Source organism: Lepisosteus platostomus, chromosome 5 (assembly GCF_059453375.1).
Source record: "Lepisosteus platostomus isolate fLepPlt1 chromosome 5, fLepPlt1.hap1, whole genome shotgun sequence".
Taxonomy (NCBI): Eukaryota; Metazoa; Chordata; class Actinopteri; order Semionotiformes; family Lepisosteidae; genus Lepisosteus; species Lepisosteus platostomus.
In genome coordinates, this window is record NC_142615.1 from 2,407,379 (window position 1) to 2,430,756 (window position 23,378).

The 23,378-nt window shown below is 49.8% G+C and overlaps 1 long non-coding RNA gene across 1 annotated transcript; it reads right to left on the minus strand.

Annotated features, from left to right (window-relative positions):
* Positions 1-17,129: 17,129 nt before the first annotated feature.
* LOC148662437 (uncharacterized) lies at positions 17,130-21,920 on the minus strand. Its single transcript, XR_015936822.1, has 3 exons — positions 21,790-21,920; positions 17,877-18,180; positions 17,130-17,747 (listed from the first exon to the last, which is right to left on the minus strand). It is a non-coding gene; the product is annotated as an uncharacterized LOC148662437 (long non-coding RNA).
* Between the last annotated feature and the right edge of the window lie 1,458 nt (positions 21,921-23,378).

The window sequence follows — 23,378 nt, forward strand, 5'->3', positions numbered from 1 at the left end:
GGTGTACTCAATTCTCAAGAGTATTGTACCTTAATACACTTCGTCTGTGTTGAACTTTCACCTGTACTGAGCTTTGTTACTCAATGATATAGACCAGGGTGCTGAAGTCTTTCCTATATAATACTTGAACACCCAAACCTGTGTACTGTACTCCCATCTCCACTGAGCGTTAATACTGGTAATCCTCACACTTGTATAAGTAACTCTCTCCTGTCCTGAGCTTTAATTCTCAATGACAGACCTGTGTGCTGAGCTATCCTGCGGACTGTGCTGTAATACTGAAACCAGGGTGCTGAACTCGTACTTAATGTAATTCTCACATTGACACACGAGTGCTGGACTCTCACCTATTACTGTGCTTTCATACTCGTGTGTACTGACCCCTCATGTGGACTGGACTATCATACTTAAACCAGTGTGATACACCTGTGTGCAAAACTCACCTTTACTGTGCTTTAATACTCAAACCTCTGCGTTCGGCTCTCACGTGGACTCCACTAAAATACTTATTAAACCACTGTGCTGATCCCTAACTTGTAAGTGAGTTTTAATATTCAGCGACGTGTATGCTGAACCTTCATCTCTAGTGTACTTCAATACTCAAATCTGTGTGCTACCCTGTGAGAGTTAATATGTACTGACACACCTGTGTGCTTCAATCTAACCTTTTTGTAGCTTTTTTTAATGCTCAAATCTGGTGAGTAAACCCTCACCTGGACTGTACTAAACAACTTAAACCAGGGTGCTGAGCTCTCCCTTGTACTGAACTGGAATACTCAGTGATGCACCAGTTTGTCGAACCTTCACCTACAGTGTACTTGAATACTCAAGTCTGTGTGCTGAGCTGTCAACTGTACTATGAGAGTACTCAGCCCTGTGTGATGAACTGTACTGTTGTAATGCTCAGACTTGTACTGAACTTCAATATTCACTGACATGCCTCTATGCTGAACCTTCGTCTATAGTGAACTCTTGATTGTACTGTGCTTCAATACTTGGCGACACCAGTATGGTGAACTTTCACCTGCAGTGTTCTTTAATACTCAAATCTGTATGCTACACTCTTACCTTTTTACTGGGTTTTAATACTCAGACACACCTGTATAATTTACTTTCATTGTTTTTAATATAATGTTTTAATACTCAAATCTGTGCGGTCGGCTCTCACCTGGACTGTACTAAACATAACTGGTACTTTTTTTCTGTTTTAATTCTGAAACCTGTGTTCTGAACTCTCATCTGCAGTGAGCTTTAATACAAAACCCTGTGTGCTTCATTCTTGTCTGTAATGTGTGGTAATACTCAAACCCGTACACTAAACTCTAGCCTTTTCTGTGCTTTAATACTCAAATCTGTGTTCAGCTCTCCCCCGGACTGTACTAAACTACTTCAAGCAGTGTGCTCATCTCTCACTTGTATTGAAATTTAATACTCAGTGACACAACTGTCTGTTGAACTTTCACCTGCAGTGTTTTAATACCCAAATGTTTATGCTAAACTGGCAACTGTACTATTAGGGTACTCAGCCCTGTGTGATGAACTGTAACCTGTACTGTGTTGTAATAGAGATGTGAACTCGCATCAGACTGGTACTATTTTGCTCTGCTCAGAGTTGTGTACTGGGCTTCAATGGTGAAAACTGCCCAGTCCATCACTGGGGTTGCCCTCCCATCCCTACAGGACACTTATGACAGATGGTGCTTGAGGAAAGCTCTAGGTATCATCAAAGACCCCACCCACCCCAGGTACAACCTCTATGACCCTCTACCATCTGGAAAATGGTACCTGGACTACCAGAGTCGGAGACAGTTTTTACCCCTGCACTATTAAACTACTAGACTCCTAGTCTCTTTCGCCTACGATCTGAACCTCACAGTGCCTTCTCTCTTACCACAAACTCACACACACATTGAAATCTACCTCTACCTTCTGTGTCAAAAAGTTCACTCCCCATTATTTCTATCCTTTATTTCATTCTGTTGATGCATGATTTTGCAGATCTGATGTTTTGCACATTGCCGGTTGTCTTTTTATTATACAATTGATTTTTTTGTACTACTTATTGTCTGAGACCTAGCTAAAGAGCATTTAGTTATCCCATATACCTGTATGCGTATAATGATAATGAACTTGACTTGAATCCTCAGTGTTAAACCAGTATGCTGACCTTTTGACCTGCAGTGATCTTTATAATACTCATGTCTGTATGATGAACTCTTGCCATCTTTACTATTTAAAGATGTTGACGGTACTCTAATAGTTAAACCAGTGTGGCTGAACTCTCACTTGTAATTGAGCTTTAATATTCAGTGACATGGATGTAGACTGAACCTTCGGCGGTAAGTTACTTTAATACGTGAGTCTGTGTGCTACACTCTCGCCTTCACTCGGTTTCAGTACTCAATGATGCTCCTGTGTGCTTCACTCTCCCGTGATTTATAACTTCTTCCATACTCAAATCTAAATACTCCCCCCTTACCTGGGCTGTACTAAACTACTTCCTCCCATGTGTTGAACTCTCCCTTGTACTGGATGTGAATTCTTAGTGACACAGCTGTTTGTTGAACCCTCACCTGCGGTGTTTTAATACTCCAATCTGTGTGATGAGCTGTATTATGCCAATGCTCAGCCCTGTGTCCTGTACTGTTGTAAGACTGAGCCGAGTGTGTTGAACTGTCACCTGTACTGTTCTGTCATACTCAGCCCTGTGTACCGTACTGTGCTGTAATACATGGACTGCTGTACTGAACTGAGATTGTCCACTGTTTTAACAGTCTTCCTCTGTCCTGCATTTCAGTGTAACATACAGCCTTTAGTCTTTAACAGTCACCTGTGCTCTAGTGTCATACCCTGACTTTTCTACTGTACTGTTGTCACCTGTATTCTGTTGTAATATCGTGCCATGTGTACTGATCTACAATGTAATAACCCATTTGCTGTACCAAACTCTCACCTGTAATCTATTGTAATTCACTGACTTGTCTACTGTACTGTGATGTCAACTGTACAGTGTTGTAATACCCAGCCATCTGTACTGTCCTATAATGTAATAACCAGTTCAGTGTACCACTCATCTGTGCTAATAGGCAGACATCTGTACACTGTCATGGTAAATGTTTTCTATATTGTTGTATTATTCAGACCTGTGTATTGGAGGGTGATGTGAACAATCACTTGTATTGTTGTAACACCCAGCTCTTTCTGTGTCTGCTGTATGACAGTGTAATAAACACAGCAGTGTGTCAAACTGTCACCTGTGCTCTAGTGTAATACTCAGTCCTGTGTACTGTACTCTCCTGTTAACTGTTACCTATATTGTAGTAATACCTAGACCTGTACTGTATGGTGATGTGAACTGTCACTTGTATTGTTGTAATGCCCTCTGTGCTGTATGATGGTGTAATTAGAGCAGTGTGCCAAACTGTCACCTGTAATCTAGTGTGAGATCCTGATCTCTCTTGTACTGTGATGTCAACTGTCACCTGTATGGTGCTGTAATACCCAGCCATGGGTACTGTACTATAATGTAATAACCTGTTCAGTGTACCAAACTGTTACCTGTACTCTAGTGTAATACTCAGACCTGTGTGCTGTTATGTTAAATGTTACTTATCTTGTTATAATACCTAGACCTCTGTATGGTGATGTGAACTGTCACAAGTATGATGTAATACCCAGCTCCCTGTTGTACAACAATGTAATCAGAGCAGTGTGCCAAACTATCGCCTGTAATCTAGTGTAATACCCTGACTTGTCAACTGTCACTTGTATTGTGTTGTTATATCCAGCCCTGTGAACGGTACTATACTGTAATAACCTGACCTGTGTCCTAAACTGTCACCTGTCCTCTACTAATACTCAGCCCCATGTACTGTACTGGTAACCATAGACTGCTGTAGTGAACTGTCATATGTACTGTGTATGAATACTGGGCCCTCTGTCTAGTATTCTTACATCATACTCATACTTGTTTCAAACTTAGCTGTATGGTACTGTACTCTTTAGTCTTGGCTACTGTCATATGAACTGTTAGCTCTATTGTGTTTTAATGGCTAAGGGTGAGGACTGTAGTGCAATACTCAGCCCAGGAGGCCGACAGCTCCCCAGTACTACTCAGCTCGCAGTTGTTAGTCTCTGGGGACCATCACGTGTATTGTAGTGCTCATACCTCTGACCTCTTTTAAAAATGGTCAGACCTGTGTCCTCTTACTAGTGTAGGTGTAACCTTAATGCCTGTCTTGACACCAGTATTGTTCAGTCATGGAGAAAGGAGGGGGCTGATATTCTTCCTCTAGTGAGCTCTAGTCTTTCCAGGTGGAGCTGGTTCAGTGCTGAACTGTTTTGTTCTGTTACACCTCGCTGAACCTCTCCCTCACCTTCAGCACTGACATATCCTGAATTAAGAGGTAAGCTAGGGGGAGGTTATTGTACACGTTGTGGGTATGCGCATCGGTGTCTGTAGTCCTGCTCTACGCCTGGGGTGTGCTTGGGGTTTGTGGGCTTCACAGGAAGTAGGTCTCGTTTGGGAAATGTGGCCTCGGTCATCCTGAGTTGTGCACAAACATGCTCCCCCTGTCGCTGAAGGCCAAGAGAGCTGCCTGCCCTGTGCCTGTGGTCAGTAAGTCGAGGTGTGAGTAAGGATATTGACCCAGCTGCTGCCTGTGCTCACGAGAGACAGGGGGAGAGCTGGAGCTCCTCACTGCTCAAGAGTAAAGAGGTGAAACCCCTGGTCCAGGACCCAAACTGAGCCATGGGTAAGGAGGGGAGTCTGGGGGTTTCCTGAGGGCAGAGGCTGCTCTGTCTTCTGTCAGTATAACCTCCTACCTGTTTCAGATTGAAGACTCCTCAGTTACTAATTCAGGTCTAAAGGGCTGCAGCACTTCTCTCATGAAGAAGTTACCCCAGTGGGGGAGCTGAGGTGCAATAACAGCTGAGCTCCAGCAGATGGCAGTGTGTGCAGGAGAGGAGGTGCAAGAGTCCAGGTTTTTTTTATATTTGCCATCTACCACAACCCTAGTGGAATTCTTACTTGCTCAGCTGTACCCAGTGACAAGAGGGGAAAAAAAGTCCCCTCCCACAGCGATGATCAGTCTGCTTGCTATTCAACCTAATGCACCACCTTGATGTTCGCTCCCTGGTGCAGTCACCCACTCCAGGCTGGACTGGTCTTACAGTGGGAGATACAGGTGGGGCAGTGTTAGTGTGTAAAATGGGCCAAGGCAGGGGTACGGTCTCAACCCTCTGCTACTCTCTCACTGGGACTGTCCTGCTGCAGGACTTCATGAACTACATTTCCCAGCAGGCCATGAGGACGATTGTGGCCAATAGGCTGCCTCCCCTGGGTTGATAAGGTGCAGGTGTTGTCAATTGAAGCCTGCAGCCAGTGTATATAATGAGGAGCTCAGGGCCTGGTTGAACTCCTGCAGAGGGCTGGAGCCTGGAGGTGCAAGTTCATACATTCGGTGGGTTTGTCACTGGGAAAGAAAAGGTTAAAAAGCAGGGAAACTGGCTGAAGGAATATATATTAATCAACAAACTAGGTTATTTTTGCTAAGATAGTTTTGTAACTCACTCTGCCCATTGTCAGTTTTGCTGCTTTCTGATACTCCAGCTCATAGTGTGACAAACTTCACTGTGACTCTACGATGGTCCTGGTCACAACTGCAGGACCCAGACTGCAGTCGAGCTCTGTCAGCTGACCAGCTGGAGAAACAGGATTGGTCAGGTGACAATTAAAAAGCAGGAAGTGGAGTCTCCCAGTGTTGCTGCAGCCAGAGCAGCGAGTGGAGGAAGGAGCTGCTGGAGAAGAAAGACCAGTTCACAGTTCTGTCTGTGTCCTTCCCAGCACAACCCCCTGCTCTCCTACAGTCAGGGCACGTGTTTCATCTCTCTCACTTCCACAGAGCTCAGCAGGACTGGTTTGCTTTAGACATCTTTCAAATAAGATCTTGGATATTGTGCATGTACTCTACTCTATAGTGCTCCTGTTTGTCATTGATGGACAGTGGAAGTTTGCTGGTGACCCTGTGGTAACTCACATATACTACCCTTAGGAGGATCAGTACTGGCCCAGGCTGACCAGAAGAAACAGTTGTTTTTCAGCTCAGAGGGGACAGGAGACCTGTCCTGTCCCAGTGTCGAGTTCACAGCTCCACTCCCCCTCCAGGTGAGAGACAGGTGGACAGCTCTCAGAACAAACACTTTCACAGCCACAAGGTAAGGAAACTGCTCTTTATTCACAGTCCAGAAACCACAGGACAAACCTCTAGTTCTTCTCTGAGCTCTAGGTAGACGTGCAGTCGGCTTCACAGCAGGTCTTTGTGAAGACAGGCAGACTCCCAGCTCCCAGGCTCAGCAGTCAGACCTCCTCCCCCAACTCAGCTCTGCAGCTCTTCCCTCCTGCTCTGCTCTGCTCAGCACAACTGCTCTCTGTCCCCAGCAGCACCAGACTGAAGGCCTCCCCTCCTGCCTTTTAACTGTCTCCCCACCAATCGTCTTCCACCAATTAGGCAGGTGATTATAGGCAGCAGGTTGTTCTCCTGGGCCTCGTTGGGGATGAAGGTCAGACCAGTGCCACTCTTGCCTGAACCTGCTGGGCTCTTAGTGTGGAAATCGAGTGGTTTGGGAAAGGCGTGTGACGGGAAGGTGAAGTGGTTTTTGTGGGTCTTTCTGATCCCATATTATAATCAGTGTTAAACCATTGCTGTAGTTTGTTTTGGGTCTCAGGATTAACCTTGCTGGATGTCCTACAGGCTCACCCTCCTCATCCTCTGTGTTGGGACTCAGTTGTTCCTGAAATCAATAAAAAATAAACCCAATTCAACTAGGAAAATTGTGTGATTAGTTTTCCAGGATGAGTAAAAGCATAAATGTTAAAATATGCAGAGAATTCAATGAAAATAAACAGCTTGTTTATCAGAGGCTTTGATCCCACAGCCCCAGAATTAGAAACCCAGAGCTCTTCCACTGAGCCACAGTGTCTCTGTGAGTCTGGGGCTCCTGTGTGCTCTTGGTTTTCCCGGCTCAGGGTTCAAGACTGAGGGATAAAAGACAGACCGAATAAACTCTCCATCAGGACAGGAGCCAGTGGAGGAGTGGAGATGGTGCAGAACTCCTGAGCCCAAGGTTGCAGGTTCAAGTCTTGGCTGAGAACTGAGGTGGGTTTGCAGTGTGGTTCTCCCCAGCAGTGAGTGGGGTGAGAAGTAAAAGCCCACAGCTCTCGTGTCTTTATTTATCACCGTGTTACTGTTCACAAGAATTAAATTAACAAAAGCTCCAGGTCCTTCCAGGATTTGAACCCACAACCTCCAGGCAGAAGTCCAGAGCTCTTCCCCTGAGCCACAGGGTGTCTTTGTAGGTCTGGGGCTCCTGTGGGCTCTTGGTCTTCTTCCCAGGTCAGGGCTGAAACGGAGGGATAAGAGCCGGACCGAATCCCTCTCCCCTTGGGCCTGGAGCAGGTGGAGGAGTGGAGACGGTGCTGCGCTCATGACCAGGAGGTTGTGGGTTCAAGTCCTGGCTGATCCCTGGTAAGTAAACCGAGGTGAGTATGTGGGCAGGATGATGGGGAGGGGCTATTACTGGGGGGTAGTGGGGGGGTGGAGGAGGCAGAGCAGGGCCAGGGGGAGGGGCAGCTAGTGGGGGGGTGGGCTAGGAAGGGTAGAGCAGGGTAGCTGCTAGGTTAGGCAGGGGGGTAGTGGGTGGGTAGAGTAGCAGTAGAGGGAGGGGTAGTGAGTGGGTAGAGTAGGGTAGGGCTAGGATAAGATAGACAGTTAGGTGGGTGGGGTAGCACTAGGGGGAGGGGTAGCTCCAGTGGGGTAGTGGGGGGTAGGATAGAGTAGGGCAGGGCTAGGGACAGAGGTGAGGTTAGACAGGGGGGTAGCAGGTAGAGTAGAGTAGGGCAGGACTAGGCTGGTGTAGGAAGAGGAGGAGGCAGGTTGTGGAGGGCCAGGCAGGCAAGGAGAGGTGAGGGAGGAGGAGTGGCAGGTGGCCTGGGCCTGAGGGGGCAGGAGGAGGAGGAGGAGGAGTTGGGAGGGGGGCCCAGGCCAGGGTAGGAGGGAGGGGTGACAGGAGGAGGCAGGTAGAGCAGGGAAGTGTAGGGGCAGGCAGGCAAGGAGAGGTGAGGGAGGAGGAGCTGGGAGGGTGAGGAGAGGAGAGGGAGGAGGCAGGCTGGGAGAGGTGGGGGGGGCAGGTGGAGGAGTGGGGGGGGGAGGTAGAGCAGGTGGGGGGTGGTGGAGATGGAAAAATCTGTGGAAAAAACTTTTCCCCCTGCCCCCTGCCCCTCCACTCCCAGCCTGCCCCCTCCCTCACCTCTCCTTGCCTGCCTGCCTGCCCCTACACTTCCCTGCTCTACCTGCCTCCACCTGTCACCCCTCCCTCCCACCCTGGCCTGGGCCCCCCTCCCAACTCCTCCTCCTGCCCCCTCAGGCCCAGGCCACCTGCCACTCCTCCTCCCTCACCTCTCCTTGCCTGCCTGGCCCTCCACAACCTGCCTCCTCCTCTTCCTACACCAGCCTAGTCCTGCCCTACTCTACTCTACCTGCTACCCCCCTGTCTAACCTCACCTCTGTCCCTAGCCCTGCCCTACTCTATCCTACCCCCCACTACCCCACTGGAGCTACCCCTCCCCCTAGTGCTACCCCACCCACCTAACTGTCTATCCTATCCTAGCCCTACCCTACCCTAACCACTCACTACCCCCCTGCCTAACCTAGCAGCTACCCTGCTCTACCCTTCCTAGCCCACCCCCCACTAGCTGCCCCTCCCCCCTGGCCCTGCTCTGCCTCCTCCAACCCCCCACTACCCCCCAGTAATAGCCCCTCCCCATCATCCTGCCCACATACTCACCTCTGATACTCACCTTGGTTTACTTACCAGGGATCAGCCAGGACTTGAACCCACAACCTCCTGGTCATGAGCGCAGCACTGTCTCCACTCCTCCACCTGCTCCAGGCCCAAGGGGAGAGGGATTCGGTCCGGCTCTTATCCCTCCGTTTCAGCCCTGAACTGGGAAGAAGACCAAGAGCCCACAGGAGCCCCACACCTACAAAGACACCCTGTGGCTCAGGGGAAGAGCTCTGGACTTCTGCCTGAAGGTTGTGGGTTCAAATCCTGGAAGGACCTGGAGCTTTTGTTAATTTAATTCTTGTGAACAGTAACACGGTGATAAATAAAGACACGAGAGCTGTGGGCTTTTACTTCTCACCCCAGTCACTGCTGGGGAGAACCACACTGCAAACCCACCTCAGTTCTCAGCCAGGACTTGAACCTGCAACCTTGGGCTCAGGAGCTCTGCACCATCTCCACTCCTCCACTGGCTCCTGTCCTGAAGGAGAGCTCATTTGGTCTGTCTTTTATCCCTTAGTCTCAAACCCTGAGCTGGGAAAACCAAGAGCACACAGGAGCCCCAGACTCACAGAGACACTGTGGCTCAGTGGAAGAGTTCTGGCTTTCTAACTCTGGGGCTGTGGGATCAAAGCCTCTGAAAAACAAGCTGTTTATTTTCATTGAATTCCCTGCATATTTTAACATTTATGCTTTTACTCATCATGGAAAACTAAGCACACAGTTTTCCTAGTTGAATTGGGTTTATTTTTTATTGATTTCAGGAACAACTGAGTCCCAACACAGAGGATGAGGAGGGTGAGCCTGTAGGACATCCAGCAAGGTTAATCCTGAGACCCAAAACAAACTACAGCAAAGGTTTAACACTGATTATAATATGGGATCAGAAAGACCCAAAAACCACTTCACCTTCCCATCACACGCCTCTCCCAAACCACTCGATTTCCACACTGTAAGAGCCCAGCAGGTTCAGGCAAGACAGTGGCACTGGTCTGACCTTCATCCCCAACGAGGCCCAGGAGAACAACCTGCTGCCTATAATCACCTGCCTAATTGGTGGAAGACAATTGGTGGGGAGACAGTTAAAAGGCAGGAGGGGAGGCCTTCAGTCTGGTGCTGCTGGGGAGAGAGAGCAGTTGTGCTGAGCAGAGCAGGAGGGAAGAGCTGCAGACCTGAGTCAGGGGGAGGTCTGACTGCTGAGCCTGGGAGCTGTGTCTGGATGCATGTCTAGCGACAGTTTGCAGAAGAACTAGAGGTTTGTCTTCTGGTTTCTGGACTGCTTTATCCCAAACTGTGAATAAAGAGCACCGTTTCCTTACCTTCCTTACCTGGCTGTGAAAGTGTTTGTTCTGAGAGCCGTCTGCCTGCGTCTCACTTGGACGGGGAGTGGGGCTGTCAACTGGACACTGGGTCAGGACAGGTCTCCTGTCCCCTCTGAGCTGGAAAAACAACTGGGTTTATCTTCTGGTCAGTCAGGGCCACTGCTGGGCTGGTGAGAAAGGTTGATCGGCATGAGGGGAGAATCTGTGAGTTGTCACAGGGTCACCAGCAAACTTCCACTCTAGATCAATGGAAAATAGGTAGTAGAGGACATGCACCATATCCCAGATCGTATGTGAACGATGCCTAAAGCAAACCCGTCCTGCTGAGCTCTGTGGAAGTGAAAGAGATGAAACACGTGCCCTGACTGTAGGAGAGCAGGGGGTTGTGCTGGGAAGGACACAGACAGAGCTGTGAACTGGTCTTTCTTCTCCAGCAGCTCCTTCCTCCACTCGCTGCTCTGGCTGCAGCAACACTGGGAGACTCCACTTCCTGCTTTTTAAGTGTCACCTGACCAATCCTGTTTCTCCAGCTGGTCAGCTGACAGAGCTCAACTGCAGTCTGGGTCCTGTAGTTGTGACAAGGACCATCGTGGAGTCACAGTGAAGTTTGTCACACTATGAGCTAGAGTGTTAGAAAGCAGCAAAATTGACAATGGGCAGAGTGAGTTACAAAACTATCTTATTAAAAATAACCCAGTTTGTTGATCAATATATATTCTTTCATCACAGCTTCAGCCAGTTTCCCTGCTCTTTAACCTCTTCCTTCCCAGTGAAACCCACAGAATGTATGACCTTGTACCTCCAGCCTCCAGCCCTCTGCAGGAGTTCAGCCGGTCTCTGAGCTCCTTATTATATACACTGGCTGCAGGCCTGAATTTACAACACCTGCACCTTATGAACCCAGGGGAGGAAGCCTATTGGCAATAATCCTTCTCATGGCCTGCTGGGAAATGTAGTTCATGAAGCAGGACAGTCCCAGTGAGAGAGTAACAGAGTTGAGACTGTACCCCCTACCCTGGCCCATTGTACACACACTCCAGCACTGTCCCACCTGTATCTCCCAGTATCCGATGAGTCCAGCCTGGAGCAGATGACTGCACCATGGAGCTGAGAGGAAGGAGGCGTATTAGATTGAAAGGAAACCTGACCATCTCTGTGCCCCCAGTGTCAGACACTAGCTGGTAGACAAAGGCTGTTACTGCACCTCAGTTCCCACACCTTGGGTAACACTTCTGCAGTATGAAGCAGAGCCAGGAGGAGATCACCCTGAGCACAGAGACAGCAGCCCTGCCCTCAGGACTGCCCCAGACTCTCACTCCTCTCCGCTCCTGGGGTTTGACTCCTGGGAGTGGGGTTCCTCGCCCTTGAGCAGTGAAGACGGCGTGGCCACAGGCAGTAGGTGCATCAGTCTTCGCTCACTCACCCTGCACGGTCACTATAGTGACCGGTCCATCAGCTCTCTTACGCATCCGACATGGGGGTACCCCCCCCAAGGCTACATTGACAAAACAAGACCTCCTTCTGCGAGGGGCACAGTAAAGGAATATAGGCTGAGAACAGACAATTCACACATCATGTCCACAATAACCTCAGCTCGGGGTGGTTACTGTAGAAGAGAAGGCAGATCTGATTAAGGGAGAGTAGAGTAGTGGAGCAGGACATAGCAAACTGTTGAGCAGCAAAATAACTCCAACTGTAAACACTGCTGCTCAACAGAGGGGAAACAGCAGTAGGCATGTTGTTCTACAACCATACCAGGGAAGAGATCAGGCCTGGAGATTTTACACTTCCTCTCCTAAGAGTTTAGGACAGAGGTCTGAGCTACAAGTCTTACAATAGACAGTACAGAGAGTGGAATACTACAACAGAGTACAGGTGACCGTGTACATGAGAGTACAATACAAAGATAAACACTACAACACAGTAGAAGAGACAGTGCATCTCCCTACCCTACAGGGAGTAAAATACTACCATGGAGTACAGGTGACAGTGTACATTAGAGTACAGGTGACAGTTCAAATCACCATACAATACAGAGACCTGAATATTACAATAGAGTACAGGTGACAATTGACATCAGACTACAGTCCAGACAGCTGAATACAGTAGTGAAGAAGTGACAGTCCAATACAGATCTGAATCTTAAAATAAAGTACAGGTGACAGTTCCATACAGAGTCCTGCATCTTACAATAGAGGAGAGGTGACTATGTTCATATGTACTAAGATCTGAATATGAAAATAGTATACAAGGGGACAATTCACTTCACATTAGAATAGAAATCAGAGTATGACAATAGAGTACAGGTGACAGTTCACTTCACAGTTCAATACAGAGAATTGAGTCTTACAGTAGAGTACAGGTGACAGTGTACATGACAATACAAAGATCTGAATAGGACAATAGAGTACAGAGGACAATTCACTTCACAGTACAATCCAGAGTCCTGCATATTACAATGGAATACAGGTAACAGAACAATACAGAGATGTGAGTCTTACAATATAGTAGAGAACAGTTCACATGACAATATAAAGATCTGAATATGACAGTACAGTACAGGGAACAATTCACTTCACAATACACTAGAGATCTGAATGATACAATAGAGTACAGGTGACCGTACACTACAGGGATCTGAGTCTTACAGTGCAGTACAGGTGACAGTTCACACGAGAGTACAACAAAGAGATCTGAACCTTACAATAAAGTACAGGTGGCATTTCACTTCACAGTACAATACAGAGTCCTGCATATGACAATAGAGTAGAGGTGACAATGCCCATAATACAAAGATCTGAATATGACAATAGAGGACAGAGGACAATTAACTTCACAGTACAATACAGATCTGAATCTTACAATGAAGTACAGGAGACAGTTCAGAATATGAGAGAGTACATGACAGTACAATAAAGACCTGGATATTACACTAAAGTACAGGTGACCATGCGCATAAGAGTACAATACAGAGATCTGAATCTTACAATAAAGTACAAGTGACACTTCACATCGCAGTACAATACAGAGACCTGAATACTACAGTAGAGTACAGAGAACCAGTTGGCACACTGGTCAACTGAATAGACTAAAGCACAGTCCACAAGGCAGGGTATTACAACACCATAGAGGTGACAGATCAGCACACAGAAGTACACTATTACAGCACAGGACCATGGACAGCTCCAAGTGCTACAATACAGCTCAACACCGCAGTCCAATTATTACACTGTCGTACAGCACACAGGTTTCAGTATTACAACAGGAGAGGGGACAGTTCACATCAGGGGACAGAGGGTCGAGCAATACAACAGGATCAAGGTGACATGTCAGCACATTATTACAGCAGAGTACAGTACACAGGCAGGAGTATGACAGGGGACAGTTTGGAACATGGGTCCAATTATTAGACTGCAACACTACATCGGTCTGGGTTTTACAACACACTATAGGCGATAGTTCAGATTACCACACACAGGGCTCAGTATTACAATCGATGACAGGGGACACTTTCAGCCTGAAGTCTGAGTATTAACACTGCAATACAGGACAGAGGCTGACTGTTACAACACTGTTCAAGTTCATTGTCATTACACTCACCTACAGGTATATAGGATAACGAAATGCTAGTTAGCTGGCTCTCAGATGCTAAGTAGTACAAAAAAAACAATACAATTGTATAATAAAAGAAAGACAACAGGCAGTGTGCAACAACATCAACACAATGAAATAAAGGATAGAAATGATGGGGAGTGAACTTTTTGACATGTGAGGTAGAGGTAGATTTCAATGCGTGTGTGAGTTTGTGGTTAGAGAAGGCGCTGTGAGGTTCAGATCGTAGGCGAGAGAGGCTGGGAGTTCAGTAGTTTGATAGTGCGGGGGTATAAACCATCTCCGAGTCTGGTACTCCGGGCCCGAAACCTCCGGTACTCTTGTTTTCCAGAGTTCAGGTGACGGTTCAGTACACCAGTCCATATATGACAACACAGAACAGTACACAGGTCTGTGGGTTACAAAACCCTACAGATGAGCGTTCAGCACACGACACAGGGCTGAGTATTATAATAGTCCAGATCAGCACACAGATTTGAGTATTAAAACACACCACAGGTGAAGGGTCAGCAGACTGGTCTAGTACTGAAGCTCAGTACAACTGAGAGCAGCACACTGGTTTAACTCGTATTGTACAGTACAGGTGAGAACCCAGTACACAGGGGTGCCGTTGTGGATTAAAGCTCAGTACTGGAGCCCGTTCAGGACACACGTCGGAGCACTGCACAAAAACAGTACAGGTTACAGTTCATCACGCAGGGCTGAGTATTATAAAACACTGCAGGTGAGGGTTCTACAAACGATTGTGTCACTGAGTATGACAGCTCAGTACAAGCAAGAGTTCAGCACACTGGGTGAAGTAGTTTAGTACAGTCAGGGTGAGAGAGAGATGTCCAAACCGATGAGAGGATTAAAGCACAGAAAAGACCAGAGTAAAGATGACCAGTCATTACAGACGACAAAGAAGCAAACAGGTTTTTGTATTAAAGCTCACTGCAGAGGAGAGTTCAGAACACAGGTTTCAGTATTAAGGCACAGAAAAAAGCACTAGGTTATGTGTTTTAGTACAGTCCGGGTGAGAGGTGACCACAACACTTTCAGGATTAAGGCACAGAAAGTTGAGAATCCAGCACACACACATCTGAGTATTACAATACACTGCAGGTGAAGGCTCAGCAAACTGATGTGTCACTGAGTACTAAAGGTCAGTACAAGCTAGAGTCCAGGTGAGAACTGACCACACAGGTGTGAGTATTAAACAGTCAAGGTGAGAGTAAAGCACACAGGTGTGTCATTGAGTATTACAACTCAGTAAAAGGTAAGAGTGTAGCACACTGATTCACGTATTAAAGAACACTGCAGGTGGAAGTTCAGCATACTGGTGTGTCACTGAGTATTGAAGCAAAGTACAATTGAGAGTTCAGCACGCTGGTTTAAGTTTTATAGTACAGTACAGGTGAAAATTCAACACAAACGTATCATTGTGCATGAAAGCTCAGTACTGGTGAGAGTCCAGAACACAGGTCTGAGTATTGTAAAATAGTACCAGTCAGAACCGTGAGTCCACTTATCTGAGGATTACAATACAGTACATATAGGGCTGAGTATCAGTATAGTACAGCTGAGAGCCCAGCACAGAGGTTTGAGAATTACAACAGTCAAGGCGAGAGTTTAGTTTCTAGTTTGGAGTATTACCACACCGCACAGACAGCAGTGCAGCCCTTTGGAGTTTGTATTAGACCACAGTGGAGATGAGAGTTCAGCACACAGGTTCGAGTGTGAAAGCACAGTATAGGTGACAGTTTAGCACACACGTGCATCACTGAATATTAAAGCTCAGTTCAAGCTTGAGTTCAGCAAACTGGTTTAAGTATTATAGTCCAGTCCACGTGAAGGTTCAGTATACATTTTTGAGTATGAAAGCACAGTAAAAGGTGAGAGTTCAGCACTCGTGTGTCAATGTGAGAATTAAATTAAGTACAAGTTCAGCACCCTGGTTTCAGTATTACAGCACAGTCCGCAGGATAGCTCAGCACACAGGTCTGTCATTGAGAATTAAAGCTCAGGACAGGAGAGAGTTTAGTATACACGATTTAGTATCACCAGTATTATTTTGTATTAACACTCAGTGGAGATGAGAATATAATACACAGGTGAGGGTATTAAATTATAATATAGGAAAGAATTCAGCACACTGGTGTATCATTCAGTACCAAAGTTCAGCTTAGGTGAAAGATCAACTCACAGATGTTGAAGTGTATCAAGATACAATACTCTTGAGAATGGAGTACACCATTGTCAGCACTCCACTCCCTACAGTACAGCCACTGATAATGATCAGAACAGTCCATCTGAGCAAAGTACCTCACTCTGGGGTACAAGACTGTGTCCCCCTCTGGAATCAAACCTGCAATCCACAGTCATAAAGCCCTGTTTAATACTGCAGCAGTGTAGTGTTTTACAGAGCACAAGCAGCTGGACTGAGAGAAAGACACCCAGCTCAAGAGACAGGCAGAGACACGTCACAGAGACCGACAAGGAGGAAGAGAAAGACAGGAAAGAGCTTCTCACCTCCATCCCAACTCTCAGCCATTCCCATCTTCCCACTGGCCGCCTCTGGACAACCTGGAAAAAGACAGGAGAGACCATCAACCCCCAGTCTATATTCCCATCCATACCCGTCTCTCCACCAGCAGCCTCTGGCCAGCCTGGAAAATTAGGGAAAAGAGAGACAGGAGAGGGTTCAATCTTCATACATACCTGTCTTCCCACTGTCAGCCTCTGGCCAGCCTGGAAAATTAAGGAAAATACAGTCCAATGTCAACTCCAACACCTCATCCATACCCATCTTCCCACTGGCAGCCTCCGGCCTCTGGAAAATAAGAGAAAAGAGACAGGAGTGAGCATCCTACCTCCATACCGTTCTTCCCACTGTCAATTTTGAGTACATCCTGGAAAACTGGGGAAAAGATCACAGAGAAAGAATCCAACTTCTATCCCAACTCCCAACCATACCTGTCTCTCCACTGTCTGCCTCTGGACATCCTGGGAAACTTGAGAAGATTACAGAGAAAACATCCAACTCCTATCCCAAACATACTCATCTCTCCATTGTCTGCCTCTGGACATACTGGAAAATTAGGAGAAAGTGGGGCAGGAAAGAGTATCCCACCTCCATTCCAACTCCCAACCATACCCGTCTTCCCACTGTCTGCCTCTGGACAACCTGGAAAAATACAGTCCAATGTCAATCCCAACACCTCATCCATACCCATCTTCCCACTGGAAGCCTCTGGACTCTGGGAAAATTAGGGAAAAGAAAGACAGGAGAGAGTATCTAACCTCCATTCCAACTCCTCATCCATACCTGTCTTCCCACTGTCTGTCTCTGGACAGCCCGTCACCTTCCCACCGTCTGTCTCGGGACATTCTGGAAAACTACAGAAATGAACACAGGACAGAGCATCAACCTCCATCCCAACACTTCATCCACACTGGTGTTCCCACTGACTTTTCTGGACACCCTGGAAAACTAGGGAAAAGCAAGGAGAGAGCACCCAACCCCCACCCCATCTTCACATCCATACCCGTCTCTCCACCGTCTTCCTCAGAACATCCTGGAAAATTAGGAAAGAATACAGGAACAGGTTCAATCTTCATACATACCCATCTTCCCACTGTCAATTTTGAGTATGTCCTGGAAAATTAGGGAAAAGACTACAGAGAAAGCATCCAACTTCTATCCCAACTATACCTGTCTCTCCATTGTCTGCCTCTGGACATCCAGGAAAATTAGGATTAAGATGGACAGGAGAGAGTATCCCACCTCCATCTTCTCACTGTCTGCCTCTGGACATCCTGGAGAATTAAGGAAATTCAGCAGAGAGAGTCCAGCCTATACCCAATCTCTCCACCCATACGTGTTGTGAACCGACGTGCCCACTGACCTCAGACCTGGACAGCTCCCGGGCTCGGTAACCCGCTCTGTAGAGTGTAGAGGAGAAGGGCAGCTCTCTGCAGACCACAGTGGCCCTGAAAGCAAGGAAACGGCACCTGTGTGCTCTGGATGTGGACAGAAGGGACACTGAAAGTCCCCCAGTGTGTCTCCCGTCCCCCCCAGTGAAAGGTACTCCGATACTGTACGTCCCACACCTGACTCACCCAGGTGACACCAGCGATCCTCTAACTCCAGGGAGGGTCTCCTCCCAGTGACGACTGTGGGAAGATCCGACAGCACACAGCCGCTGGGAAGACCTGCGCTGCGGTCATGGAGATCAGGAGGAAGACCCTGAAGCAGACGGGACCGTCAGAACCGAGGGACACAGCTCGAGGCTCGCCGTGGGTAGTACTGAGGAGTCACCGAACCCATCCTGGTGGACTCCTCACAAGATCCCGATACGAGCTCCCAGGAGTCGGGATGAGAGGAGTCCCAGCACAGTCCCATGAGGGTTCGAGATGAGGTCGACTGGAACGACAACGGCGGAGAACAGAGGAGACGCACACGAGGTGCACTTCCCACAGAGCCCTGAACTGGAACAGCTTTCCAGAGGTTTATATCGCCTGAGTCCAGCCATGTTCGTACCCTGAAGGGGGTCTGAAGAGTCTGCTTGGGGCCCGGGGGCTGTTCTTGATGTTGTCCAGGGCTCTCAGCTGTTTCTCTGGGGTCCAGTTCAGAACCCTCCCAGGCCAGGAGACCAGGTCAGTGACCCCCAGACCGGAGCCCGATATCCACACCGAGCGAGCGTTACCCCCAGGTCTCGTGCCCAGCTGGGGGTCCGGCGCAGTGAGAGAGTGGTCCGAGGCGAACTCCGTCCCTCTGCTGCGGGCGATCGAGACCCCGGAGACAGGACAAGGTGCAGAGAGAGGAGAGCGGAGCGACTGGGCCGGAGGAGACCAGTACCGTGCCCACGCCCAGGGGAGCAGAGCGACTGGGCCGGAGGAGACCAGTACCGTGCCCGCGCCCAGGGGAGCGGAGCGCCTCTCCCGCGGAGACATACTGGGAGCAGGGGCTGTGGAGGCCGAGGAAGACTCCGTGGTGAAGGGCGACTGGCTTCATCACACAGAAAACGAACACAACAGCTTGTTTCAAGATGAACTACAGTCCCAATTTCTCAACCCAGTTGTTAAATCTCCCCCCAAAAAATTTGACAGTTTTGCAAAAGCTGACACGTTCCAAATTTAGCACCGAATCGTGAATTTCCTGACAGTACTGAATTGTCGCCACTTCGTTGCAAACCCCTGCTCTGGCCGCGGGCGAGAGTGAGAGTTCCCAGGCATCGCAATGTGGAGCTGCCCTTCCTGCTCACTAGTCACAGTGATGAGCGAATGAGCACCGATCGTGCAGCAGATACTTCACCGCAGAGACGTGATCTACGTGCAGAGTTCACAAGGAGTATTTGTGGGCAAAACCCATCTTGAAACGGAGAGTCATCTTTCTATTGAATTAAAGCAGGCCTGCTTGTTCACAGTGTCATAGGGTCACTTCTCCTCTGCCTCGTCCTGAACTACAGAACACAGCGCCGCACGTACCTGGAAATTCGGTCTATTCTGCGACGTCAACAGGAGGTTTCCCAAGTCCAAGTGCACATTTGACTCGTGTCGTGGTTTGAAACGCCCTGATCAATGCTGATTCTCTCTCACCCTGAAATTAAAACAGCGCTGTAGCTCCCCTCTAACCCAGGTGTGTGTGTGAAGACAGGACACGCACTGGACCAGCCAGAACCAGGGCCAGACACGAACCCAGGGCCCGAACCGATGGACGCCGTCACTGGCCTGGCCGCTCCAGGGGTACCAGTCAGAGCCGCAGGTCCTGTCCAGTGTGCCAGCTCACCGGTGGCACCGAGCAGCAGGGGGACAGGGGGGACAGGGAGAGGAGCAGGACAGGGATCCGTCCGCGAACACGCCACTCAGGGTCCTGAAGTCTTCCCCTGGAAGAAACACAAAGACCCGTCTGACCATGAACACACTGTCCACCTGACACTGGAACAGACCAGGGAACTGGTCCCACTCCCAGATCACCGGGGCCAGTACAGACCCCGCTGGGAATCCGTCTCCTTCCCACCCGGAGACCGGCGGCCTGGTCGGACGGGTCAGTCGGACCCTGAAAAGCCGGCTTCGGAAGCGCGTGTCCGAGAAGGGGATCCGATCGGGACCCCCGGCTGCCGGGGTCGACGTTCGCCCCTGGAGGAGTCCTTCGGGGATCCCCAGGCTTCACCCCCGTCTGCAGGAAGAGAGGCAGGAGAGGAGGAACAGCTGAGCGTCCCCCAGTGACATCTTGAAGACGAGGGACGAGCCGTGCCCGAGCAGCGCACCCTCACTCCCGGACAGGGGGTCCCTCTGAGGCACAGAGCCACTGCACTGCCCCATCTCTGAACTGGGTTCATCCCTCTGCTCTCCTCCCCACTGGGAGCTGCTGTGTGGGGAGAGTACTGGTGGGGGTGGAGGGGATCCCCATGACCTGGGAAGAGCTCCGAGTGGAGGGTCCAGCAAGGCGCTATATAAAAGAGTTACATGCCGACAGACCACCTTCCTAAGGACGTAGCCAAGGACCGACCAACGACCGGACCTGACCAGCGTCTCCTCTCCCGCTCCGTTCTGGGACCGGTCAGGAGGGAGGGCGGCGAGACCACAGCGTTATCGAGCCGACGGAGACGGGGCCGGCCCGAAACCCGACTCAAGGGGCGCCGGCCCGTCCAGACCAGGCAGCTGAAAGAAGAACGAGACGCCCTGGTGAAACTGGACCGAACCGAGCCCCACCGGTGAGCCAGCGGGGCAGAACCCGGAGCTCTGGACCCGACGAAGGCGAGACTGAGGTTCGAGACTCTGTGGGGACTTGACCTCCGACACCTGCAGGCGCCCCGGGCGGATGACATACTGGGGAGGCGAGGAACAGTCACACAGATCAGCCCACCAGACCTCTGGCAAGAACACTGTGACACGAACTGACCTTCTGAACACTCAGCTGCTCTCCAAACGCCCGGACGTCTGCTTCCAGTTAACTCTCTGCCTTCTGGACCCCAGGGGGCCGCGGAGACTTCCTCCCAGGGGCGCATGGTGATGATGTCATCATCTACCGCCCCCTCCTGGACCGAGCGCCTGCAACGACCGAGACGTCCCTCAAGGGGGGGACCCACCGAGCGGGACCGGGCGGGAAGGGAGCGGTTCGGTCCACCTGGAGCACGGCGCCGGCCACTGGGCTGTCCAAGCACCGGGCCAACGAGATCCCGGCCTCGCTCCCAGACAAGTCCGCTCAGTCCTGGGACTGCTGGGTGGGTACCGCAGGATTATTCCTGGATTCGCAGACAGAGCCTCAGTCCTCCAGGACCTGACTGGAGAGACAGCTGAGTAACAAAGCACACCGGACCAGAGAGCACAGCAGACAGGCGTTACCGACTGGAGAGACGCCGTTGTGCTCAGAACCTGTGCTGCAGTGTTCAGGCTCCGTCTCCCTCACCCTCGGCTAGGAACAGCCCCCTCCTACCCGTCTTCCCAACGTCAGCCTCTGGACATGCTGGAAAATTAAGGAAAACAGGAAATCTGCCGTGTACCGGAGTCGCTCCTGACCCTTGACCCCTGACCCCGTGGTTTGTGGGTGTTGACATCAGAGAGCAGGAGGCGGGGGTGTAGGCTGAGCAGCTGTGTCAGGAGTCTGAAGGCTCTGCCATCTCAGACAGAGCCCAACCTTCACTCGTCTCTCAAGACGAGCTCGCAGGAGAAACAGACCATAATGACAACTGTACAATAATATTACACCTGAGAATCACAGAGGAGCCAGTTAGTTAATGAATCAGAGACGTCTGAACTCTCCTCTGCTCCTGATGGTGGTGTAGTGCATAATTAGCACCGATAATTAGATTCTAATGCTGGTGCTGCTAGTGAATTAATTTGACTAATATAAATGGTAATAAAATTAACAATATTTCATCATGTACCAATATCAATACTGGTGGAGCATTAACAGTTCTCCTCTCACTAGTAGGGTTGTGTGTTCCAGCCCTGGGTGTGACAGGACTAACCTGACCTTGTGCTCGAGCTGGACTCGGGTTCGAGAGTGTAGTGTCAACAGCACACTGACCAGGTCCTTGTGGGCGAGAGACAGCAGGAGGTCAGGACACAGCCCTGAGGGTCACCCCCTGGCACCCCGACAGGAGGAGTCCAGCTCTCCACCTGGACCAGGGGCATCTGCAGCTCTTCAGCATCGTCACCCTCACAGGCTTAAGCGGGCAGGGAGCGACCTGTCTGGCACCTTGTACCCTTCTGTGCTGATGGGGGTACCCTGTCCCATCTTGTACAACCAGTCACACACCCCCTTGTCCTGTGCAGGTCTGGGGGTGCCCTCTCCTGCCTGGTACAGGGTCTGACCTGGCTCCTGGTGGGAATAAACATGCCTGAAGGCAGCCTGTGCTCCACCGAGTCCCGACTGCTCCGGTCCAGAGCTGCTGTTCTGGTGACCCGTCCTGGAGAAACACAGGCGTGTTGTCCACAGGCTCTCTCTCCCCTTCCTCACCTCGTTAGGAGGTTCTGACAATCCTGGGCTCCTCTTCATTACTGTGGCAACACTGGACTCCTCCTCCTCATTCTGACACCCCTGGGTTCCTCCTCCTCCTCCTGGTCAGCCAGAGTCTCCAGGGGGGTCCAGGCACTGGGCTCCTCCCAGAGTTGAGGTCCAGGAGGAGTTTCTTCCCGTTTTCTTCTCCCAGATCTTCCAGACTCCTCAGGCCCGAGCCGGGCTGGGAGGAGGGAACCTTCCCCGAGATCCTGGAGCCCGACGTCCAGACGAGACGACCGGAGAGATGGAGCCGATGGGGGAGGATGAGGGCGTCGGGGCTCCTGGTGTCCGACTGGGAGAGAGCTCCGATGTTGGGGCGGCTGTCCTTCCTTTTGACTTTTTCTCCTTCAGGATTCCAGTGGTACCCCCAGTCCTCCTGCTCTCGCCAGACTGGGACCACCAGTGGAGTGAATATTCAGGAAAAACACTGGTTTAGTGTTGAACTACTAACAGTGAAAATGCAAGTCAGTAATTATTGAGGTAAGAAACTTACTAGTTTGTGAATGTGCAGTACAGAGGTGATTTCTTAGTGAATCTGTCAAAGTGACTAACCACTACAGTGAGTTTCCAGTAAATATTCAAGAGACTGTAGAAGTGACTGACCATTAAGGTGAATCTGTAGTAAAACTATTAACAAAAAACGCTGTCTGATAGAGAAAATTTCTCCAAATAAACAGCACAAAATTATTAATTAAAAAAAACAGATGACTGAATTGCAGTTTCTATCCAAGAAAAGGGCTCCATGTCGTTTCTCTGCCTGTTTGTACAGAATATTGAGTCAGGTGCTCCAGCAGGAGTTTCTGACTTCCTCTGCTCTGTGAGCTCCACACTTCTGTCCTGTGAATCACACACAGAGCTGCAGCAGGGATGAGTGAGAGGTACCTCATGGGGACAACACTGAGCTCTTCCCCCCCAGTGTCCCCCTGCACCACAGCCCCCCAGTGTCTCCCTGCGCCACAGCCCCCCCAGTGTCCCCCTGCCCCACAGCCCCTGACAGCCTCACACAGGAGATTTAAACAGCTCCCCTCACCTGTCCCTCCTCTCTAATCACACTCCTGCTTCTGGGCTCAGCAGTCTTTTCAGGAGCCCACCTACAACTGAAAAACAGGACTGAT